The sequence below is a fragment of the Manduca sexta genome, chromosome 4 (assembly GCF_014839805.1).
Source record: "Manduca sexta isolate Smith_Timp_Sample1 chromosome 4, JHU_Msex_v1.0, whole genome shotgun sequence".
Classification (NCBI taxonomy): domain Eukaryota; kingdom Metazoa; phylum Arthropoda; class Insecta; order Lepidoptera; family Sphingidae; genus Manduca; species Manduca sexta.
In genome coordinates, this window is record NC_051118.1 from 8,912,288 (window position 1) to 8,936,579 (window position 24,292).

Below are 24,292 nucleotides of genomic sequence, written 5' to 3' on the forward strand. Positions count from 1 at the left end.
TTATTTTATAATATTCTCTTCATGCTATATTGTTGCATTTTTAGACGAAAGGTACAGTTTTTTTTACAAATCCGAGCGACCTAATCTCGTCAGTCAATTGTAAAAAATACATTGTACTCCCACTACAGGCTTTTGATTTAAGCGTAAAAGATTTCATAGCGTAACAATAAGTATCAAACGGTCTCTCCATTTCATGACATCTGAAACGTGAACATTAATTAAGCATGATTGGCCCCCGCTTGTCAACTAATTGACTTTCCGTTTAACACTATATAATAATATCAGCCCTGTATTATATACTGTCGCACTGCTGGGTACTTACCTCCTCTATTACTGAGAGGGAGTAGGCCTTAGTCCACCACGCTGGGCTAGTGCGGATTGGTAAACTTCACTCGAAATTCCTATAGAGAACTTCTCAGGTATGCTGGTTTCCTTACGATGTTTTCCTTCACTGTTAAAGCAAGCAATGATTCACAAAGAATTCACTCATGATTTTTAGAAAAGTCAGAAGTTTGCGCTCTTGGGTTTTGAACTTGCGTTCATTCTTCTCAGCAGTCCGTTCCACAAACTAGGCTATCGCCGCTTAACACTCTTTATTCTGATTCCGTAAACTAATTAAAATTGGTTATTTTAGGTAAAGATTTTACAAATGACATATACAAACCTCATATAAAACACCATAAATTTATGTTACATTGTATGAATGAATTAAACAAAAGAACAAAAACTTCTGCATTGTGTACATAAATAAAGTATTTTATGAGATTGTTCCATTCCAATATAAATTTTGGTATAAAATTGAACGTTTTATGTGACAAAGCCCTCTAGGAATACGTTCAAACTAAGAAACTTTAAATCCAGTAAGCTGTATTTCTTTGTGAATAAAAATTACTTACTATTTTTGCGGCGATATTTATGTTTATTTCTTTTATTAACTCTCTTTGCGATGGACTATATTTTATGGCTTGGAATAGTAAATAAAGTAAGAATCTGACTGAACCTACCAGGGCGGTATAAAAATACAAGAGCTCTCAATCTAGATTCAATAAACTAGTCTGTAAGGACCTCTCGTATGCGAAAGCCAGTCTGAATGACCAACAGCTTGTCTCCTGGTAAATAGTATGCTATCAATATGGTTGGATCATGGATGCCAGGCTAATTGAAGTATTTTTTATCATTAAGTTTTATCCATATGATATCATTTTTTTTATGTGTTTTTTGAAGCTAGATATATATTTTTAACTCGCTTTTATCCTTAGTCAATTTTCATCACTCACGATAAGTTTAATTAGAATGATATTAGACTTTAATAACATTTTTACATTATAAATACAATAGGAAACGTAGAAGTAAATGTATATAAAAACAAAACTATAAAACATAATGATAATATAGAAAGTGAAGTAACATGTGAAGTCAACAGCTACGTAGAGATCAAAATATTCGCAGCTATGGCAATACGATCTGGCAGATGTAGAGGCGATAATATTACACCTAATAGCAGTCTTCACATATCTCTATACAATATAATTTTTTTTAATGAAATTAAAAAAGGAAACGAACAAACAGCCTAAACTGAGTTACAAAGTACTGCATGCCACTCCACTGCGTCGCTCTGAGACATGATGTTAAACATAATGCCTTAATGAGTTCTTATATTCACGCGAATGTTAGACATTGAAATTAAACAAATTTTCCGGATTCTATCGCGTTTTTTTGTATTTTATTTTCTCCCGACGTTCATAATGCCTTATGACGTCATCAACAAGTACACCTACTTAAGACATCACGTAGACTCAATGGACTGTCATGAAACTTTTTTATTTCACCACTGATCATCTCATCCGGTAAAATTACTTTTAATTGACATCAATTGCATCTCAATACGGCGTGTTAACACTTGACCTCCGTTTTATACTCGATTATTGCCTAAGGGCTCAATGCTTGACAATGATTGAATGTGGCGTTATATTGTTACAATCAGCTCTTTCATTTTCTGGTATCCTGGTACCTTTGGATAAGAAAGTAAAGGATGGTCGAGAGTGCCATACTGTTTTTTTTATACGTACATGGGTAAAATGGTAAGTGGAGTGCGGTCTAATAGAATGTCGACTGACAAGAGATGATTACCCCTCGGCAGTCGACACAATTATGCCGGCTTGTTGGAACCAGATATACACAGGCTCATCCCAGACCGCGATACTTACTTGGGCTACTATGGCGGGTTTTAATTTTAATACCTTGTTTACGGTGGTCGCTATCCGAATATAAAATATATCCCACCACCATCAATTTTGTCAACAAACAGTAGCAATACTATTCAAAACTGCAAATAGTAATCAAGTGCATTACAATATGCTATGCCACTTCACATTGGAAGTTTCTTACCTCTGTCAAGTAATAAATTGCAATGTCGTTTAATCCGACACATAACGAACACTGCATAACCACAGAAATAGGCAAATCGATCCTCCCAAATGGATAACATCACCATTGGCCACATGAAGTCCACTGCTGAACGTATGCCTATATATTTCCAGACGAATCTGTCAAAAGCCACCTGCATCCATAGTATTCCTGTGACCATCAAGTCTTCCACGTTGTATGAATTTTGTATACTATGACCATTATTTATTTATTTATTTATTTATTTAGGAGAACCAACAGATAACAGCTTAATAACTATCGAGAGAGTAACAATTGATGTCTTAGTAATAGGTTCCCACGACTAAGACTACGTATTAAATATACCTAGTCTTGCCATAAATATTGTAATAAAGAAAAAAGAAAATTGTTAACTGCAAATAACATTTATTACTTTTACAGTGTGTCAGTTTAATACATAAATATAAAACAATTAAAAATATAAAAAGCTTATTCGAAGTGGTCTCCATTGGCTGCAATACAGTCCTTTAAACGATGAGGCCAGTTATCAATAGAAGCACGCACTCTTTCCATGGGAAAATTCTTCACTGCCAATCGTATAGATTGTTTTAGGGACTCCAAATTATCATGGCGTTTAGAGCAAGCTGTACTCTCTAAAACTGACCACAAATCATAATCCAGCGGATTAAGATCGGGACTAGACGACGGCCAGTCTTCAGCTCTGATGAAGTCCGAAACGTTCGATTCCAACCAAGACTGCGTGGACCGAGCTTTATGACCCGGCGCCGAGTCTTGCTGGAAGGACCATACTTGGTTATTGAACATGGTGATGTTAAGGGGCTTAACTACCTTCTCAAGAATGGTATCTTGATACACTTGTGCCGATGTTTTGATACCTTTTTCACAAAAATATGGCTCAGTCACTCCTTCATAGCTAACACCCCACCAAACCATCACTGAAGTCGGATAATGTCCACGTTGCACTCTGTCGACTAATTGGGAAGCTTCCTTAGAGCTTTGAGCATAAATACGGTCATTTTGTTTGTTAAAATGTTGCTCAATTGTAAAAATTTTCTCATCCGTAAACAAAATTTTTCTGTGACCTCCCTTTGCGTACCGCTTCAGTAGTTGTTTCGATTTTACCACCCTATTCTTCTTTAAATTATCAGTTAAGAAATGGCCAGTGCATCTCTTATAGGCTGCAAGTCCTAAGTCATCTTTTAAAATACGCGACATGGTTCTAGGTGCTATCTTCATTTCCCGAGATAAAATCTTTTGCTTTCGGACAGGATTTCTTCGAATTCTTTCCCTTACTGCTTTGACCACCTTTTTCGTACGAACACTACGTGGACGGCCAGATCTTTTTCTGTCACAAACAGAGGAGGTCTCATTGTACCTATTAATAGCCCGGTACACAAACATTTTACTAATACCAAGTGTATGGAGAGTTTTAAAAATTGCATTTGGCTCCATACCTACTTTGTGTAATGCTATCACAGCGATTCGGTTCTCTTTATCACCCCACACCATTTTAATATCGCAAAATATTTTTACAATGTATTGGCGCCAAAATGAGAAAACACAATGAACAATCGTATAAAAATGACAGATTCGAAATTCAAATGTAATATTTTTTTATAATTAAGTGTAACAGTATTTATGGCCAGACTAAGTATTTAATGTGAGCAGTTTCGTACAATTCGCCACTAATTATACACTTCTTATAATCGAAAATAAAAAGAATGTGTAAACAATAGCAGAAATTCATAAAGGTTTGTTGTCTCATGCAGTAAAGAAATCTTTGTTTAAATGTTGCCGTGCTGTATTGATATTAGTACAGAAAATATCAATATCCATGCGCTTGCTCAGCCTGTTAAAGTTGTCACTTGCTCGCCACAAAAAGGAGTTCTGCCTATAATTAGTCGCTGCCACAGGAAGATATAACGGGGCATTCAATCGAGTGGATTTAAATGGAACATTTATATTAATTTTCCTTAATAATTCCGGACAATCAATCCTGTTGGATGTCAATTTTAGAAGGAACAGTAAGTCCGCAATTTCACGTCTCTTAGAGAGTGGCAAAAAATTGAATTTTTTGCAGAGACTTGCGTAGTCATAGTCTGAGCTCGTGATTCCTAGACGGAAGCAAAGATATTTTAAAAATTTTGTTTGGATGCGCTCAATTCTATCAGTATATTTCATATATCTCGGATTCCAGATTTGGGAAGCGTACTCAATGTTGCTCCGAACGAATGTGCAATATAATATTTTTAAAGTTTTGGCACGATTAAAGTCAATTGAGCTTCTCATTATGAAACCCAAGGCTCTTGAGGCCTCTGCAATAATAGATTCAACATGACTGTCGAACAGAAGTTTAGAATCGTGAATTACTCCAAGATCCCTAATAGTGTTGACTCTATTAAGTGCCTGGTTTTTTAATGAATACGTCGATGGTATAATGGACTTTTTCCTAGAAAAGGTTAATACCACACATTTCGATGCATTTAAATCAAGCCTATTGTGATTGCAATATGTGTCTAGCATAGATAGATCAGCTTGGAGGTTAGCAACATCGTCATTTGATCGAATGGTACTAAATATTTTCACGTCATCTGCAAAGCAAAGTATCTGGCTGTTATGAAAGCATTCCGAAATGTCATTTATAAAAATTAAAAATAGTAGAGGTGCGAGTAGCGAACCTTGGGGAACACCGCTAGGTATATGTACCCAACTAGAGATGTAGTTATTTATTACAACAGCTTGAGTCCTATTATCTATATAAGATGCGAACCATCGGAGCAGATCTCCATTAATGCCAATGACACGTAATTTATATAAGAGGATGTTATGGTTTATTTTATCAAAGGCTTTACTGAAGTAATTATAATTACCATTTCAGCCGGCAACAATTGCGCCCGAGATACCCATTTTTTTTTCTTGTTTTCGCGGAGAAAGTCCCTTATTACTACCGTCCAGTCTTCGCGGGGGGCGACTGAGCGGTTATGTTGGGGTAACCGTTTCCTTACGACCCAACAATTGAAGCAACCCGGGACCCTCGGGCGGCGGTCGGGCCGAGTCCCTAACCAATGAACCTAACCTAAGTCCCTGCACAACGGCCTACCAACTAAAACTCCGCGTTGACCCTCTTCGGCGCATAAGGGACGACTGCGGGCTTCCCCGAGACAGCAGGTCCGAGTCTTCGTCCGCGGCCGCCCCTGCGCGGTGCCGCCTTGCGGCCCGTCTCCTAGATGTGGGGGGGCTCCTAAGCCCGCTCGCACCGAAGGACGCTCTCAGCGTCAACGGCAGCATAAGGTCAACGCCACACTGCCGTCCGTCCCGGGGGTCAACCGAAAAATGTGCAAGAAATGCACAAAAATGCACTAGGGCGGACAGCCCCCTGCTGCCCGCAGACGACCCCCTTCGTGGCCCCTATAAGGCGCCTCTTACGACAGGCAGGGGCTTACCGTGGTGGTATTCTCCAAACGCCCCCATTCCACAGAGCGGACGCCCGAGATACCCACAATATCCTCATTTGGTTTATTACTTAAAGAATTCAAGGCCAATGGAACGTGAAAACATAAAATAAAATTGTTTGTTTTATTATTGCCTTCGTTAAGAAGAAAGTTAAATACTCGTATTTAACTTATACAGTTAAGTTAAAAATAACTTGTTAAGAGAAAGTTCATATCACCTTTATTAAGTTTATGCTGCAAAATAAATGCATTCATGTTAATCTTTAGTGTAGGTATCAACGTCTTATTGGGCTGATATTGTTTTCTCACGATCTGCTTATGTTAAAGATTTTTCAAATGATAATGTATGGGATGAGTGCAAACTCGCACTAGGCCAGTGTGGTGGATTTAACCTTCTCAATGCTAGATATGTCCATAAAATATAGAGGTAATAATTACATATATGGTAGGTCTCTCATATGTGAAAGTCCGCCTGGGTAATACCACCGCAATTTCAATTTCTGCCGCCAAGCAGCAGTTTGTAGTCACTGTTGTGTACCGTTTTGAAGAACATTGTAGTCAGTGTAACAACTGGACATAAGACTTATCATCGCATGTCGCAGGATGGCGAGCGCAGTGAAATACAAAACAATACTTTGTAATTCAAAGCGTTGGATGGTGTTTCTACTGCTTGAACAGTAGTATCGCTTACCATCAGGCGAACGGCAAGCTCGGCTCATCATTCCAAGCAATAAAAAAAAAACAAAATATATTATGATGACCAACAAAATAAAAATTCCTTCTACAGGCATATACAGTGGTAGAACTAATAAAGGACAGCCAAACGTGTGATTTTTTTACTAATGCTTTCTAGTACACTAAAAGTATTATTGTAAAGTTGCCCTTTATTATATGAAATAACATTGCCTACATGTAAATGAAAACCCCACACTACTAAAAATTACAAAAATTACACGTCTTCAAATATCTTTCTTCTATCGTACAAGTATCTCCAATTAGTTGGCCACCACTGCATCAAGGAAGTCATATAGCCAATAGCAATATATCTTCCTAGTTCCTCGTCTATTTGCTAGACATAAAAAGAACAATTCGAAGCATTCCTGTCTCTACGCACCGATGCAATCCCGCAAGAATGCTACGCCGTTTCAATACTCCATCCATTTACGCTCGACCAGCGTAACTTCGACCATAGATAATCATGCGTGTCCGTCGCTTAGAATAGTTTTACAGTGCCCGAGAGAGGGGTGGGGGGTCCAGTTACCTGGCCAGTCTATCACCAGATATAATACACTGCATTGTTGTCAAGATTGTATGGGAGTTATTGGTGATGTAGAGAATAAATACGATGGTGTTTTTTTGCTAGATCCAGCGTGCTAGGTATGTGTGGATTTGAAACGTATTATGGACATCGATTTATTGGTTTATTGGCGTGCTCGGACCATGTACTTCTGTATTCATGTAAGAGATGTTTTCGATTAAATAATGATTTATTCGCAAGGTTTTTACGTGTACCCCATCGAAAGACTTAAACCATTTTAAACTGTAACAGTGAATATTCAATGGACCTGTTGTATACTATCCCATTTCTGACAGGGGCGAGCCTATCGCCATATTAGGCACGAATTCCAGACTAAGTTATACTAAGTAAAGAACCTGATACCACTTTGCTCGGCCCGAGGTTTGAATGCGAGACCTCAGCACCACAATCGTACTGTAATACAACTACGTCACAGTAATTTTATTTCTACGTTGAAACAAGAAAAAAGTAAAAATATATTCTATTGTTTGAAAATGGGAAACACGTAACCAATACTGCACTGATTAATTAAAATCATTTAATTTAATTTCACATTACAATTGCACGAATGTAGTTGGCCTCATCACTTCACTACATAGTATAAAACATAGTCGCTTTCTCTGTCCGTATGTGTGCTTAAATCTTTAAAACTACGCAACGGATTTTGATGCGGTTTTTTTTAATAGATAGAGTGATTAAAGAGGAAGGTTTATATGTATAATAATAACATCCATTAAATAGTCAGCATTGCACCCGTGCGAAGCCGGGGCGTGTCGCTAGTTACTAATAATGTTTACATTCAACCAGATTCACATCGGATTTCATATATGTAGACTACTGCAATGCCGTGATACGCTCAGCGAGCATACCGGAAATTTTATTTGCGATCCGATTGTCATGAGATCGACATTGCATTGTCGCGCACTACAATGGGACGTGCGTTCAATGCTTAGTAAATCAACAAATCGTGATCGTAGAATGGAATGTAAAAGCGTTTAATTAGGGAAATATAGACTTAATGGTTGAGTTTTTCATGAGATGTCCTAGTTGTTCGCCTGGAGGCGGGAATTGTATTGTGTGTCACATCATAGGTCGGAATACACACGGCGTAAAGTGGGTGCTACAGTAGCGCTTCTACCTACCTCTTTGGGGATAAAAGGCATGTGTGTATTTTTGAAGTTATTGACGTAAATGAAATCACAGGTATACTACCCTGTTCCATAGGTTATCGAGTTAGTTTATAATTGTCTGCTTTTATTAATAGTATAAATATATCAAGAGTTTGTTATCCCTTAAATGTTGTCAGTAAGCTGTCTGGATTTGCAAGCTACAATCAAGGATTTGTGTACCCATTCTACCAAACTCAGGCGCATCATAATTGTTGTGTTGAACGAGTAATCTTTTTACAAATGGAACTTAAGAAAGTGTTAAGCAAAGCGTGTTTGCAAACATTGGATATTACAGTTCAGTCGTAAAATATATTTATAGAATAACGAACATTATAATTATCTCAGAATAAAACAATCCAATATTCTGCGCAATATCAATATTTTACGACATTTTTTATTGCAGCCAGTAATAATTTGAACCGTTAAATTTAACAGTAAACATAATTCCAAATTTAAAATTCAATTTTATTTTACGATTGTAGGAAATTAGAATAAAACAAATACATTCAATAAACAATAGTAAGAAGAGAACGAATTACTTTAATATTTTTACCGTGTATAAAAAACGAAAAAGTCTGCGTCCATGCATTGCAACGGGTCTTAAAAATACGGCATCTTAGCAGTTAGCAGACATGTTTTCTTAAAATACGTGAAATTCCTGCATTTAAATGTTCACTTGATAAACATTTAGATCAGATGTTGACTTTTGAGTCATTCGTTTACCTGGTTCGCATGTTTTTCGCACATTTTTTGTGCCGACAAGTATTAACATGCCTTAGTTTCTAGTTTAGTGAAATTGTCCTTGATGCGATAAAACGATGGCTACAGACAACTTGATCTTTATTCGGTTTGGACAAGGCAAAAACTCGGAAAAAGTACCAGGAGTGCATAACTAGGTGGCGTTATTTATTCAAAGCTCGTAACGCAGCCGGCCTGCGCGCCATTACCTCTCAACTGGTGCATTTTGTTTGTTTCAAATAAGCTAACAATGAACTGTTTTGTCCGATGCCAGCGGATAGTACGCTTTACGGTACTGATTTAGCGGTTGGATAGGTTCGAGTTTGAATTCAATTATAGTCGGGATCAGTGACCCGGCTATGCACTGAACACGGCATTGGCGATCTGTTGCGGAATTTACTGCCTATTAGTTTATGCGCCCCTGGTGAAGATACGAGATATAATGCTAAAACTCGTTTCGCATCTCAGGCGTCCAAAAAGTATAAAAGACTGATTTAATTAAAGCAACTTGAAAGTACCGTTATTGAAACAAAATAAAAACATCTCGACTACGTTCCTTCAAACGTTGAAAATGAATGCCAGACGTAGCATTCCCTATTTCTGTTTCAAAGGCAGCATTAGATATTGGCGACAGCGGTCTAAGGGTCGAACGAATAAGACCAATTTTCAAAAAATACAGACCATTTCTTGTACCCTTGCCAGAGGAGCTTTTTTAGCTCGCGCAAAAATAGAGACGACGACACAAGAGTGGTCATACTAAAAAAATATCTCATTCCAGTACTGCTCAAAAGTATAATATGATTTAAAGGAGAGTTCATTTAAGGGGCTGTTTTCTACTTCGGCCGCTAAAAAACAGTTAGAGAGTTTAAAAATTTGGGCTTTAAAGACGTTGTAGCCAGTAGCATTTTTATGACTTAATCTATATGCAATTTTCATATCTCAAGATCACCAGCAAAGTAAGGCGATATTAGTAGCTCAACTTAACAGTCAGTGTTCTTGGCAGAGAACGTACCTTTAGCGCAGCAAAGTCACTATCTTTTTTAATTAAAAAAAAAATGCATTCGTTATTCTGAATATATACACTATAATATATTAAATAATCTCATTATACATACGAATACATGTTTCCATTAAAAAAAAAACACACGTCACGCTTTTATCCCCGAACAGATAGGCAAATGCAACCGGGCATCCACTTGCGTGTTTCGTCCCAAAATATGATTGCGGAGTATCGGCATATTGGGCACAAATACCAGGTTCCGGGCTGATACTCATATATAAGATAAGCTTTTTACTTTCATCGAAAAGCCATGACAATACTATCTCATTAAGTAGATGAGAAATCTCTTTAACTTGAGCGCCATAACCATAATTCGGATTGCATGCTTAGAACCCATACCCTATTAACGTAATAAGCTGTGTCGGGAATAACTAGCAAAGGCGTTGTAGTCTGGCTGTATGCGAAACCGAACTGTCAAATGAAATAAAAGAAAAAAACTGGCTGCGAAACAACTTAAGGTTATAGCTTAAGGTCCATTTTCATACATTTTGTTTCACCTTTAATCTGGGTAACTAAACAAGTATTGACAAGTAAAGAATTTAAATTCACGTCTAGTTAGTGATTAGTTCTCGCAGTTGAAAGAAAAACGTAAAAATAATTAATATGCATGGATATTTCGGCCTTTAAAATTTAATACGACGAAATTTTAAAGGCCGAAATTTTAAATTATAAAAATGTATGATGTATGATTTCAGACAAGGATTTATGTACTATCCCTTTTTTTAGTTATTATGCTAGTCAGGATTTAATTTTCGATTCATGTAAATTACTTTTTCGTCTAAACGTATAGTACTTACAAAAAAAACATATTTAGTATTCATATTTTTTGGTTGAGTTTAACTTAGAATAGCCTTTATTTTAATTATAATACGCTGTACCAATAATCACATTTCCTTATAGCCACTGAGTGTTTCTGAAGATCGCGCGTCACCGCGTAACCAACTAGTGCGTGACCAAAAGATGCGCCCGCGCACACCATTACGAACTTTGTTACGTTATGTCGATAAAAACATGCTTGTTTATTTTTTACAGCATTTGTTACATTGTTTATTATGTTACCGATTAATCTGATTAATGTGCCGATCTGCGGCTAATTACTTTTTAATTGAGTTTTGTATTATAGCTACAGTTCAACTAAACTAGTTTAGACGAGCATGTTAGCTCGTTTCATTGCCATGAAGCTCTCTATGAGCCAATCCTACCTATGCTAAAGGAGGCGAGCCTATCATTACTGGGTTCAAATTTCAATCTTGAGCAGCTCAGACATGTTACATTTTTTCAAATTGAAACACAAGTTAAACTTTGGAGGTATCAATGATTCCGTGACGACACGGTCAATACGGGTGTTCTTCACGGCGGTTCGACCTTTCCTTAAGTATATACATTGGTGCTAAGGAATACACAGCAAAGTTCATATTTGGGTTTTGGTTCAAATTAAGTTATGATAAGTCAAATGACATCAATTATAACCTTTCGACTAATCAATTATAACCATAAAAATTCTGGCTTTTCACTAAAGTCAAAACCAAAAATTTTATATTTTCCTTTGATAGAATTGAATCTATTACGTAATTATTGGACTGTCCAGAATTTTAGTAGGATAAAGCACGAGCAAACAATCTTCTGGGTTTATATATGAAATCCACCATCCAAGAAACCAGAAAAATTGTAACACTGCCAACCTTTCAGGTATCCAGATTACAGAAAGGCTGTTTGGGTCTTCGAAAGTCCATCACACTCATCAAACTGTCATTTCACATTGAATTTCTGATAATACATCAGGTCCATTCATACTAACAAATATGTGTACAGCATCTATCACTCTGAACATATTCTTCATTGCTCTCCGCTATGATGGGAAAAACCTCATGCATATTTACTATGGTAACTGCTCCGAGGACGCTTTATGGTTTCCTGTTTCGAGTTATATTTAGAACGAATGTAAACGTCGGCAACCGTTAGTTACATCGAGATAACCGCAGTTAACTTCGCTGTCAAAAATTACGTACATCAAAGAGAGCGACGTGCCTTGTGAACGAAATGACTTACGTGGAATCGTGTTGAAAACTTGTTAAAGAAGGCTTTAATGGCTTTAAACGAGGTATTTATAAAATTAAATGACGATGCTAATAGCATTACGTAACAAAACATCATGCCTGATTCCCTTCTTCAGGGGGAAGCGAAGGTGTAACGCAACACATTTCGAGAACTATCTTGGGTCCATATAATAGAGAGAAAGAATAATCCTTTAAAAAAAGCAGCAATAGCTTAGTTGAAAGCGGAATGGACTGCCGAGAAGAATGTGCGCAGGTTCAAAATTCATGGGAATGCTAATTGACTTTTCCAAAGATATACGAGTATTTGTGAATTATCGGTTACTTTAAAGGTGAAGGAAAACATCATGAGAAAACATGCAGAACTGGGAAGTTCTACACGAGAATTCGAAGATAGGTCAAGTAAAGCCAGACAGTGTTAACTGACGAGTAATGGTTTACCTTACCAGTCGACACGATTATACTGTTTGAAACTGCCTGAGGGCAATGATGATGCCTAAACACCATCATTAAATCTAGATATTGTTCTTTGAAGTCGTGAAAGTCGCCCTAGGCTGATAATGATAAAGGCAAGAGAAAGTTTTAATAGCAATGCGTAGGTTTAATACTGAGTATTTTATCTACATAATATGAATAGCAAAACGAGATTGACTTTGATGGTGAACCACAGCTTATAAATAGTAGCAAGATTATAGAACTCCAAATTGCAAAGCATTACGTAGTACTCCAATGTGTTCAACATCATTCAAATATTAAAACAAGAAAAAAAAACGCAGCACGCATTTGTTCCCAAGCAGTGGGTAGTATTAGAACTCCGGTTGCAACCAGAGCACCCACTTTTCACCTGTGTTCTATTCCATGATGTGATGGAGATAAGCCTGTCGTCATATCGGTCACAAATTCTAGAGTCGTGATAGAACAGATAAACCTAATCTCATTCCGATGGACCCGGTAATTTAGCAGGGAATCTAAAACCGTTGTACTGCACACAATACAACACCGCCACCAAGCAAATGACATATGCCACATAAAAGGCTATCTCTAATATAAACGCGAATTTTTATAAAGATGCTTCGGTGGTCTTTGAGTAGTGAATGCAACGCTTCTAATTTAACACAAACATTTACCAGTTCTTAATATTATAAGCTACTAGTACTTTAAAATTAAACTATTTTGTCGGATTTTATCGCGGTTTTTATATTTTAATTTTTTCTCGACGTTTCGAAAACTTTGCAGCCTTCATGGTCACGCGGGGGACTGAGGTGTTGGTCATCCGCAACTTCAAAGTTACAGTATCTACCTACATTTAAAATTATACAACTTTTGAATTATTTTGCTATTGGTGGTCCGATCTACGTAGATGAACTCACAGTGTCTTGAAGTCTGGCAGCTGGTCATTTGGGTTTCAATATAATTAAATGTAGAACTGAATTGTTTAAGCTTCCAACCATCTTCCCTATTGAAATTAAGATGTTTTTTAAATTTCAATAGCCTCGCGAATCAACTTATGAAGGAATCGGTGTTCTTTGGCAAGGATTTGTGTCTTGTCTAGTTACAGATAATGATTGGAGCCTCCTTCAGAGTGTTCAGCGACTGCAGACTTCGTAATTGATTTTATTAAAAAAAAATAGTAAGGCTGTACTTCCAGTGAAGGACTTTCACGAGCGAAACCATTCAAAAAGTATTTCTGCCAGTTAAATAATAGAATCCAAAATGCAACTCAAATGCATAGACCCAAAAACACAATGCAAGAACATTTTGCATTTGGAATTGTTGAAAAGCGATAAATTCAGAATGAATTGTGAAAGTAATTGTTGTAAATATCTTATTTTACGCCAATAATGTGTTAATTTAACGCTTTTATTATTAAATGTTACTTTCGGATGTTATATGACTTGTGTGACGTCATCTGAACAAGGTTTGAGGAACTGCTTCCTAATGTTTATAATATGGTCAAGAGCGAAGCCACCGCTGTATCAGCTATATCAATGATACGGGGCCCCTGAGCTTCGGGGCCCCTCTTGGCCCATACCTATATTAAACTAAGCACGCGCCCAGAAGTTCGCACTGCCTTAAAGGCCCCCAACAAGTTTAGATAAAGCCCCCCTATGCAAGCTACGCTACTGGGTATGGTTCTACAAATCCTCCTTGGATTTTTGCTTATCTCAGCCCTGTCATATCGAGACGAAGTGTGCGTGCATTGCTATCGTCTCCCCTAATCCTTCAAGGATAAAGACATCAGCTTGCATTAAGCATTTTTTAAACCAGTTGTCCAATACACACACATACTCACGCCTGTTATCTTCGAAAGGGTAGGTAGACGTCAGGCGCACTCACTTTCCGCCACGTGTATTCCTTCCCATGATGAAGGCGAGCCTATCGCCACATGAGGCACAAATTCCAGACTCCGGTCTGATACTAAGTAAACAGCTCTATATCACTTCGACCCGGGAATCGAAACCGAGACTTCAGCAGTCGTACCATAATCACGCCGAGACAGTCCAATTTCATTCTAAATAAAATTATTCTTGAACAGTACGAAATAAGCCGAATAATAATAAAAGCAAATTATGAGTTACGCAGAGGCTATAAGTTTTCCGTTAATGTATACTGCATTCGACCGTTATGTGCTGTAAATCGTGTTGAAACGCCAAGGGCGCCAGTAATAATATCAGCTCTGTATTATATACTTGCCCACTGCTGAGCACGGGCCGCCTCTACTACTGAGAGGGATTAGGCCTTAATCCACCACGCTGGCCTACTGCGGATTGGTAGACTTCACACACCCTGAATATTCCTATAGAGAACTTCTCAGGTATGCAGGTTTCCTCACGATGTTTTCCTTTACCGTAAAAGCAAGCTATAATTCAAAAACAACACACCCTACATTTTAGATTTTTCCAATTCTAAAGTTTAACAATATTATCAACAGCTTTCGGGAATATAAGCGATACGTCTATCCATTAGAAACGTTACATGAAATTGGAAATATCTGCTCTACTCCCCGAGACTTAGGTCTCAAATTTTAACGCCCATAAATTTACGTCTTTAACCCAGAAGGATTAGATAGATTCAACTACTTTAACAAATTTCGACAAACTTATATGATGTCCCTCTTGATGTGATCCTATCAGCATAACGCAAATTCCATCCCGGGCTATTCTAGATGCCCAATCTAACATTCCAACCCACTGCGAAGTCCCCAGCCTCAGTACAACGTCACTAGATATATAAATATCCTTTTAACCAGTGCTAACAAACTGCTTAACAACAAAAATAGTCAATCAGACCTACCTAACATTAGTAACATATAGTAAGGCCACCGACCTATTCAAACTGAACCGAGAAGTAAATTCATTTGAGCGAAATTTAAAAGCTCCGATAGATTGCTAAACGACAAAAAGTGTTAAGTAAATTTCACTGCTCTAAATAGAAATCAATTGTAACAGCACCAAATTAATTCTCAACAAGGCCCGGGGTCTCTTGACCGCCGGCTCGCAACGATTAGGGTCATCTTTTATGTTTCGACGCGTGAGCTTTCTACCTATACAAGATGTATTATTAAATTATATAGTTTAAAATGTGTCTAATTGACTCGTCGGTCAGTTGAATTTTATGTTGATGTTAAAATTGTTAGTGTCAGAATTCGCGGTCAGATATGATGTGTTTCTTTGTGAATGAATTCAGATTTTTTATTTGCTTTGAATAACGAGACGAGCTTGCCGTTCGCCTGGTGGTAAGCGATACGACCGCCCATAAGTAGAAGCATCATCCAACGCCTTACGAAATATTGTTTAGTATTCCACTGCGCTCGCCATCCTGAGACATGAGATGTTAAGTCTTATTATGTCAAGTAATGACACTGGCTGCAATGTTCGGTAGAAATAGGAATTGCGATGGAACCTATCCAAGCGGACTCTCATATGAATTTAGCACCAGTAAGTAAGTACCAACAGACACACACATTTTATCCCCGAAGGGGTATGCAGAGGCGCAACAGCTGCACTCACTTTCCGCCGCGTGTATTCCGTCCCAAGATGTGATAGGAGGTGAATCTATCGCCATTTCAGAGACCTCGAGCTGATACAGAGTTGAAAAACCCAATATGACATTGCTCGACTCGGGAATCGAAGCCGAGACCTCAGCACTACAGTCGTATGGAAATACAACTACGCCACCGAGACAGTAAATTCAATTTGTCCTAGTACTAAAGTATTATTTATTTCACTGATTTTACCCGTAATATGAATTATAAATGTAGATCTATGAATATAATATTTATTATACCATTCTTTCTGATTTCTATTTGATCCTATAAAATAATGACATTCATTCATTTGAACGTTCAGTTTTAAAATGCGATGTAAGACATTCTGGGTTTTATGCTAATAACGTGTTCTTGAATACTAGATTTTATAAGAATTTGACTACATTTATGATAAAACACCGTAGATACAACTGGGGAACCAAACAAAATCAAACAAGTCCCGAATCTCGACATTACTAGAGCATCATAACAATGCGACGTTTACAGTTAGGCGCCTAATAAAATTCTCTCCTTATCGTAAATGAACTTTGACGTTAAGGAGATCTTAAATTGAAAGGAGTCTATTAACAATAGAATAAATTTTGGAACGGCTTACGTTGAACACCGTTACCACAGCGGGTACCAGGGCACCAGCGACGCCCAGAAATTCAAATTGGACTTTATAACTGTCCGAAATTGACACGAATCTCATCCTATATCTAACTCGTTCCATTTTCAAACATTTAAAAGAGACAAACGTATAACTGTAGAAAGAATCTTCGGCATAAATCTCCCGGTTTTTTATCGCGTTCCATTTTCGGAAGTTAGAGTGAGACGACTATGTTTTTTTTTATGGAGATGAGCCGGTTATGATATCCGTATAACGTGGTTAATCGTAAAGCCGATGTAACGGTTAACAATGCGATTAACTCGACACTGGTTAGTTACAGGGAATTTTGCAATATTCATGAACGATTAACAAACTTGTATTTACAGCTTTTGTTCCGCTCAACACCTTTGAATGGTTGTTTGTATACATTAATCGACATTTCGATTGAAGAAAAAAGCATAAAACCGTACGGAGTTACATTAACTGGAATATAACAGTGTTTCAATAAATCCTCTGATTTAATACTTTGAATTAAATATGATTAAAATGAGGCCACATTTAACAACACTATAACAGATCAGACAAATTTAATTAACAGTGGTCACTCTCTCATTAAAATAAACTTATTGTGAATTATATCCAGCCAGGCAATTGGTACTAAAGATAGGGGATATCAAAATGTTTAGAACTCCTTGAATCTTAAAAAACAAGAAACAATTTCCAAGAATATTTAATTAGCTTTAGAACTACAATCAAATGAATTCTATGTAAGTCGAGTGCGCATAGAAACCGATACGGCTAAACATACGTTATTGTAAACGCGTTTCCCTTCGTTCGTACTTTCATTTAATGACTAGTCTACGTGCCTGAGAATGTGTTTTAACCAAGAAAGTAATGGAACCTTTTTAAACCTAAGGAAATTTATTTAACAGCCGTATCTCGTAATAATTATAAATTATTTATTTCAATGTTTTAAATAAAACTTTATTTCAAGTGACGAAGGAGACAATTGCTAGCATTTCCTTATAAACTCGACAAAAACAACGCAGTCGCCACAGACACAAATAAAATGGGTGGAATCGAGCCTTTTCACAATAGTGGAGACAATCAAGGGTGGCTCCTCGCTTTTTATGCTGTCCTGGTACCTGTTTTTACAGTTTCAAAAAAGTTTCGATCGACGGGTGAAGTTTTTTCTAGATGCGTAATTGACATGAGCCATTGAATTCAAATTTTAAAATGCAGCAAGTAATTTGAAATACAAAGTGGATGTTAAAATTAACAAGATAACATCCCATACAATTTATTTTTAAGCTCAGACATCTCATGAAATGAAATTTATGTGTAAGGATAATATCAAGACGAACTACTCACATATTATTTGCCTTATGAACATATTTTAAGAGGGAAACTCATCCAATATCATTCGGGAAATCACAAAAACTGCACAGAACTCTTCGTATAACATTAGCCATAAGGCTTCATAAAGCCTCATTATAACTGAGACGTCAAAATCAAAGCCATACTAAATAAATTCTGATCTATTTACAATAATCATAATTATGATTGTAGATAATAGATGCAATCTTAATTACATTCGAGATGTTATTATTGTGTGGTATTTTTGATATCCAATGGACCTAAGATGCAATAGTCTAGATTGGAGTAAGACGACAGCTGGGATGAAGCCTGCGGATTAAAACCAAGCCTCCAAAAAGCACTTATGACTTTTCTTAGTTATATAATGGCGAGAGAAAATATAAAAAAAATCGAAGATGTGTTCAGTCACCTTACTCGAATAACCTAGCTTTCTGGATTCAACAAGCCGGCATAATTGTTTCAACTGGGATAAAAATCTCTCGTCAGTTAACACTCTATTTGGACCCTTATCCACTTACCATCACAGGCAGTGGAGTCACTTTGCTGTATAAAAAATCGAACAACCTTGTCAGTAGTAGAGGAAGCTCTTGCCATCAGTGGAACAAGATATAATCCAAGATATAATGATTTCTTTTGTTTACGCGTACGTTAGACATTGAAATTAAACTAATTTTCCGGATTCTATCGCGGTTTTTTGTTTTTTACAACCATTTACCATGAAGGCTGCAAAGTCTTCGAAACGCCGGGAGAAAAATAAAAAACAAAAAACCGCAATACAATCCGGAAAATTAGTTTAATGTTAATCCAAGATATGTTATATCAATATGAAGCTTTACCTTTGTAAATGTATCTAGCAAGTTTTCTATAAAGAAATATAACCCTTATCACACTTAAGTAGATCTCTAATGCAATCGTTTATTATCCAATTCTTCTGAGCTCCCCTAAACCTGTTTCGAAGGTTAATGAAACTATTTTTTAGCCTTACGATTCTAAAAAAGTAATCCAAATTAAATGGTATTAGCCTTTATCTATTGGTGTATATTGTATATCAGTCTAGGCGTTCCAGAGATTTCTTTCTTTAAACTTTCATCATATCGACCTCTTTTTATCCACGGCCATTTTATGTTTTTCGTCTTTTTAATTCAAATTATTTTGTATTACTTTTAACGCATATTAATTCATACATATGATCATAATTTTAATTGTTTCTTTTTTTTCCTAAGACCCTTTCTTTTTAATTATTTCTTTCGTCGTTACCTCTTTAATATGAATGTGCGTATGCAATTCTAAGACTACCTCAGTCCTTATTTAATCATCTTTCTATCAGGCCGCAGTATGCAGTTGCTATCGTCCATCAGCTGTTATAAATTGTATGGTCGTAATTTATCAACAGACCTGTCTCTAGGCACCTGTCTATGAGCTAATATCGCCGCGGAATGTCGGCACTTGGCTTAAAATAGACCGAGCCTTTTGAGGGAGTGAGTTGCCTAGTTTTGAAATTACTACTTGGTAAGTTAGACCTTATCTATGTTGCCCTAGTGCTTTGCATACTTCAAATACATAAGAATGTTAGAATTCTTGGGAAGCATTCTGTTTTGGTTATACCTATAGTTGAAAAGATAATTGATAAAGACATATGAAGGCAACCGTAAATATTCAAGAGAGTGTATTAGCTTTTGAACCTGAGGACTTTCATCTCGGCGATCAATAGACTCAACAGTCCATTCCCAACTAGATTATGGTCGCTAGTACCGATTATCTTTTATACTAGCTTTTGCTCGCGGCTCTGTTCATGTTACCAAAATCCGGATTATAAGGCCCGCTATATATTTCCCGAGATAAAAAGTATGCTATTACCTTCCTAGGACCTCAAATTACTCCATACAAAATTTCATCGAAATCGATTCAACCGTGAAATGGTAACAAAGTTACTTTCGCATTTATAAGTATGCATTATATTATTATTGAATAATAATAATAGTAAATCTTTATTTAAAATACACTTTTTCTTAAAGACAATGTTCGATAATATCTGCATTAGTGAAGTAACATTATCGTAGTTATAAGTCCGACAAATGTAATGCTTAGGATATTGGTGTTCTATTTTTACAAACTGTAGCCAGTGCAACTACTGGACATAATAAGACTTAACACCTCATGTCTCAGGATGGCGAGCGCAGTGGAACACCAAACAATACTTTTCCATTCACGTTGGATGGTGTTTCTACTGTTTATGGGCGGCCGTATCGCTTATCATCAGGCAAACGGCCAGCTATTGGTGTCATTTAAAGAAATAAAAAAAAAACTAATTTTTCGTGATGAAGGAAATAGTCTCCCATTGATTGCATCTTGCTCATCCTAACCTAGCTTCCCTAATAGCTAAGTTTTATGACATCCGCTGGAGAATGAGGCTGCTAATTCTTAACAACCTTTAACTGCAAGTGAATGGCCGTGTTGAAACAAAAGGTTCCAGGTTCCGTTCTCGAAACATACAAACTGGTGTGACTAAGTATTAAGCTTTTAAACCACAAAATAACTTCAAACTAGGTTTAGTGTGTATAGAATTTTATGAAAAATACGTATTTAAAAAATCTTCAGAACTTTTTAATGACCCCTTCTCACTTTAATGTGGGAACTTAAAATAGTTCAAGACGAATGCAGAAACAATTTGGCTTTTTTTCGACATAACATCAACCTCTTCAAATCCAACTCGATCAGACCCTGGTAAAAAACTCCAAAAATTGGTCAACCAAGAAATGGAAACTCGACTCTCAGTTCCATCTCAGTTACTGTACTACTAGCCCATTCTCTTCAATTAATCATCTTTACCTAAAAGATACTGACATGACAAGTAACAGCCTCGGCCGTATAGTTGTATTTACGACTGCATTGCTGAGGTCTCAGCTTCGATCCCCAGGTCAGTCAAAGTGATATTGTCATTCTACTCAGTAGAGCCTGGATTCGCCCCGTATCACATCATGGGACGGAATACACGGCAGAAAGTGAGTGCATCAGTTACACCGCTGCCTACCCCTTCGATGATTAAAGGCGTGAGAGTATGTGAATAAATAGATAGTTAATAACATAGATAGATGGTCAGTGTCGTTTCATAAACAGAATAGTAATTACATGCGATGTCATCATAACAAAATTGAATACATTTGGACGCAATTGTGCGTAAAATCAGTATTAATTAACACTTTCTTTTATCATACAAGCTTGGACTCAAGTCTGGTAGTAAAGGATTTAAATCTGACGTCCAATGCCTTTGAAAAGGCTGTTGTCAGCGCACGGTCCTCAAAAAGGCGTCTGATTACGATGTAGCTAACCATGATCAGCTATTATATAAATTATCAACTAATGTAGTCATTATAATCACCTAGTGAATTTTGTTATTTTATATAAAAAAAATGCCGGTATTCGACGTGCCTTTTCGTCAATATTCGCATGTCAATCGACACTAAATTCTACTTAAAGTCATGCTGTCGCTGACATTTTGCATTTCAATAAAAGCGACAGCATTTTAAATTTCGAATCGCAGTTTCAGATTTAACACGCTATTCCAGTTTGACGGTAGTGAAAAATTTTCGAGTTAAAACAGTTACTTGGATTTACGACTGCATTCGGTAATACTGTTATTAGCGGCTTAAGAACTAATGCTTTTAAATGCACGCAGCGACGCATGTCATCTGGGAATTAATGTACTTTAAATGGGATATTAACTTATCAAACTGTAGTCGAAAATGTGACATGGCTTTTTCGTTATTATTAGTATGTATAATACTATTAATGTAGTATTTGATTACCATAATTACTTTAAAAAGACTTTTTTTTTTTTCTCAGTTATAAAACTTTTAAACGCTGTAGTAAAAAGATTTCAACGCACATTTAGAAAGAAAAATCTTTTTGATTTTATACCATTCTTTTATGATAAATTCAAATCACGTGAAGTAAAAGCTTGTAATTGATTATAATAGCCCTTTTGTTAATAAATATATTCCACCCATAGCGATTAGAAAATCGATTTAAATTTTCTATAGATGAATTAAATAGGTTGTAATGTTATTTCTATGAATATAAATGCAGTGAATGACATATCACCGGTGCGCGGTCACGGTTGAGTCTCAGCGTGAGATGTGAGCTTTTCACTATCTTCGATTTTATGACTGCCTGGTAAATGTATGTAAAAAATACGTAAAAAAGTAAAAAACGTTAAAAAATTTAATGAAAGCTTAATTAAACTTCCTTGTGTGAGGGAAAAGTTCTCCGAAACTTTAAGCTATTTTTTGTTTTTAGATTGTACATAAAATTTTGTTCCTTATAAAATTTTACTTCTTTTATTTTTTCTTATATGTGACAATAATTTCCTCTCGTAAATTAAAAAATATTATTTATTAATATAAAAAAAATCCAATAAAACTTACTCAAAACAATCCCGAAACGTTCGCCACAGCCGAACACTAGCACCATGAAAAAAAAATTGGAATCTCTCGAACGGATTTTAAAAAGTTGTCAACGTGACTTTTACACGGTACAAAGCGGCCGTCGTACCCCGCGTTCGCGACGCAACTGAGCTCGCCATCAGGTACCACCGGCTAATATATCTCAAATACTAGTTTTCATCGTCTTTCACTGGTTTAAGCCGCGAGTCGACGGCCAGCACTTTCTGGGTTAATGAGGAGTCAGACGCAGCCTATGTGCTCGCCGTTTTCTACGTTTTCGAATTGACGACTCGGATACTGAGTGTTTTTCGAGAGTTGCTGCGTTGTTATGCGCCCCTGGTACTTGGTCGTGATGCGTAAGTTTTTTTCGCTTTTACTAGACGTTTTGGGTTCACGTGCCCCGCGGCCCCTATTAATTAAAATACCAGCGGTTTTTTTGATGATTAACATTGATTTATGGACTGAACGTAATCGGTTCAAATCACCTGCAACACTGTCCGAAATGATAAGTTTATTTTTAATTCGTGTGTTGACTCAAACGTTCCCGTACTGGGGCAGCGCTAATCACAAAACTAGAATCTCCTATTTTATTTCTTGCTAAGTTAATTATAGTAACTCAACCTGGCAGTCAGCGCGTAATACATAATAATGCCAATCAGTATTGTCATAACGGATAAGTTTAAAATACACTAACTGGCTCGTTGACAGGTACACGAGTATAATTTAAAGATACGTATCAATAAATACAAGTGGTGTAGCAAGTTTATCTATAGTCAGTCGGCTCCAGGCTAGGTGCTATGCTGGCACAAAACCTGACTTAGACTGCTGGTGGTAGGATATATTTTATATCCGCCCGAATAGTGACCACCGTACACAAGGTGTTAAAACCCGCCATAGTGGCACACGTATATCGCGTCCCGGGTTCAGCCTGTGTATATCCAGTTCCAACAGGCCGGCATAATTATGTCGACTGTCGAGGGGTAATCATCTCTCGTCAGTCGACGTTCTATTGGATCCCACTCCACTTACCATCAGGTGTAGAGGGGTCTCTTTGCTGAGTCCATATCAAAAAATAAGCCGTGTATTACTTCAAGTACTGTAAAAGAGACAAACCAATCGTGTGACCTATAGTTTCTTCTAGAACACTAGGTCATCATAGGCTTGCAGGAGGCGATAACCATATCTCCAGACAACAAGAAGTAAAGCAGTCTTTAAATTGAACTTCGTTAGTTTAGTTTGTTTCATTTTGTCCGAGATCCGAAACCTAGGTAGGGCTTAGTATAAGTATTTCTGAGACGATTTACCTGGTTATATAGCCAAAATTATTAATTGTAAAAACCAAGCCAATACTTGAATAAATATCGTCGACTTTACATTGAGAGGGCAAGTGAAAATAATACTTTTGATAGAAAATAGTAGCGCTCACCAAGCGAGTGATTCGCTCATCTTACTGGTATATAAAAGTGACAATTGTGCAATTTCACTCGCACATTATGGAAGCTTGGTCTTCCCCAAGTGTTTTCGCGCTTAGTACCACGCGCCTACCTCATGGAATTTTAATTATCACTTTCCATTTAACCATATTAAATGGTTTTACAACAAAGTATTCTAAGAATTCCACAATCAAGCTGCCTCAGTGGCGTAGTTTTATAACCATTAT

General features: G+C 36.9%; 1 protein-coding gene across 1 annotated transcript in view; it reads right to left on the reverse strand.

Annotated features, from left to right (window-relative positions):
* The window catches only part of LOC115443202 (serine protease inhibitor dipetalogastin), a 77,222-nt gene extending 54,450 nt beyond the window's left edge, over window positions 1-22,772 (reverse strand). The window contains exon 1 of the mRNA XM_030168518.2: window positions 22,615-22,772. The gene's annotated coding sequence lies outside the window, so the exon portion shown is untranslated. The remainder of the gene's footprint in view (window positions 1-22,614) is intronic.
* Window positions 22,773-24,292: the final 1,520 nt, after the last annotated feature.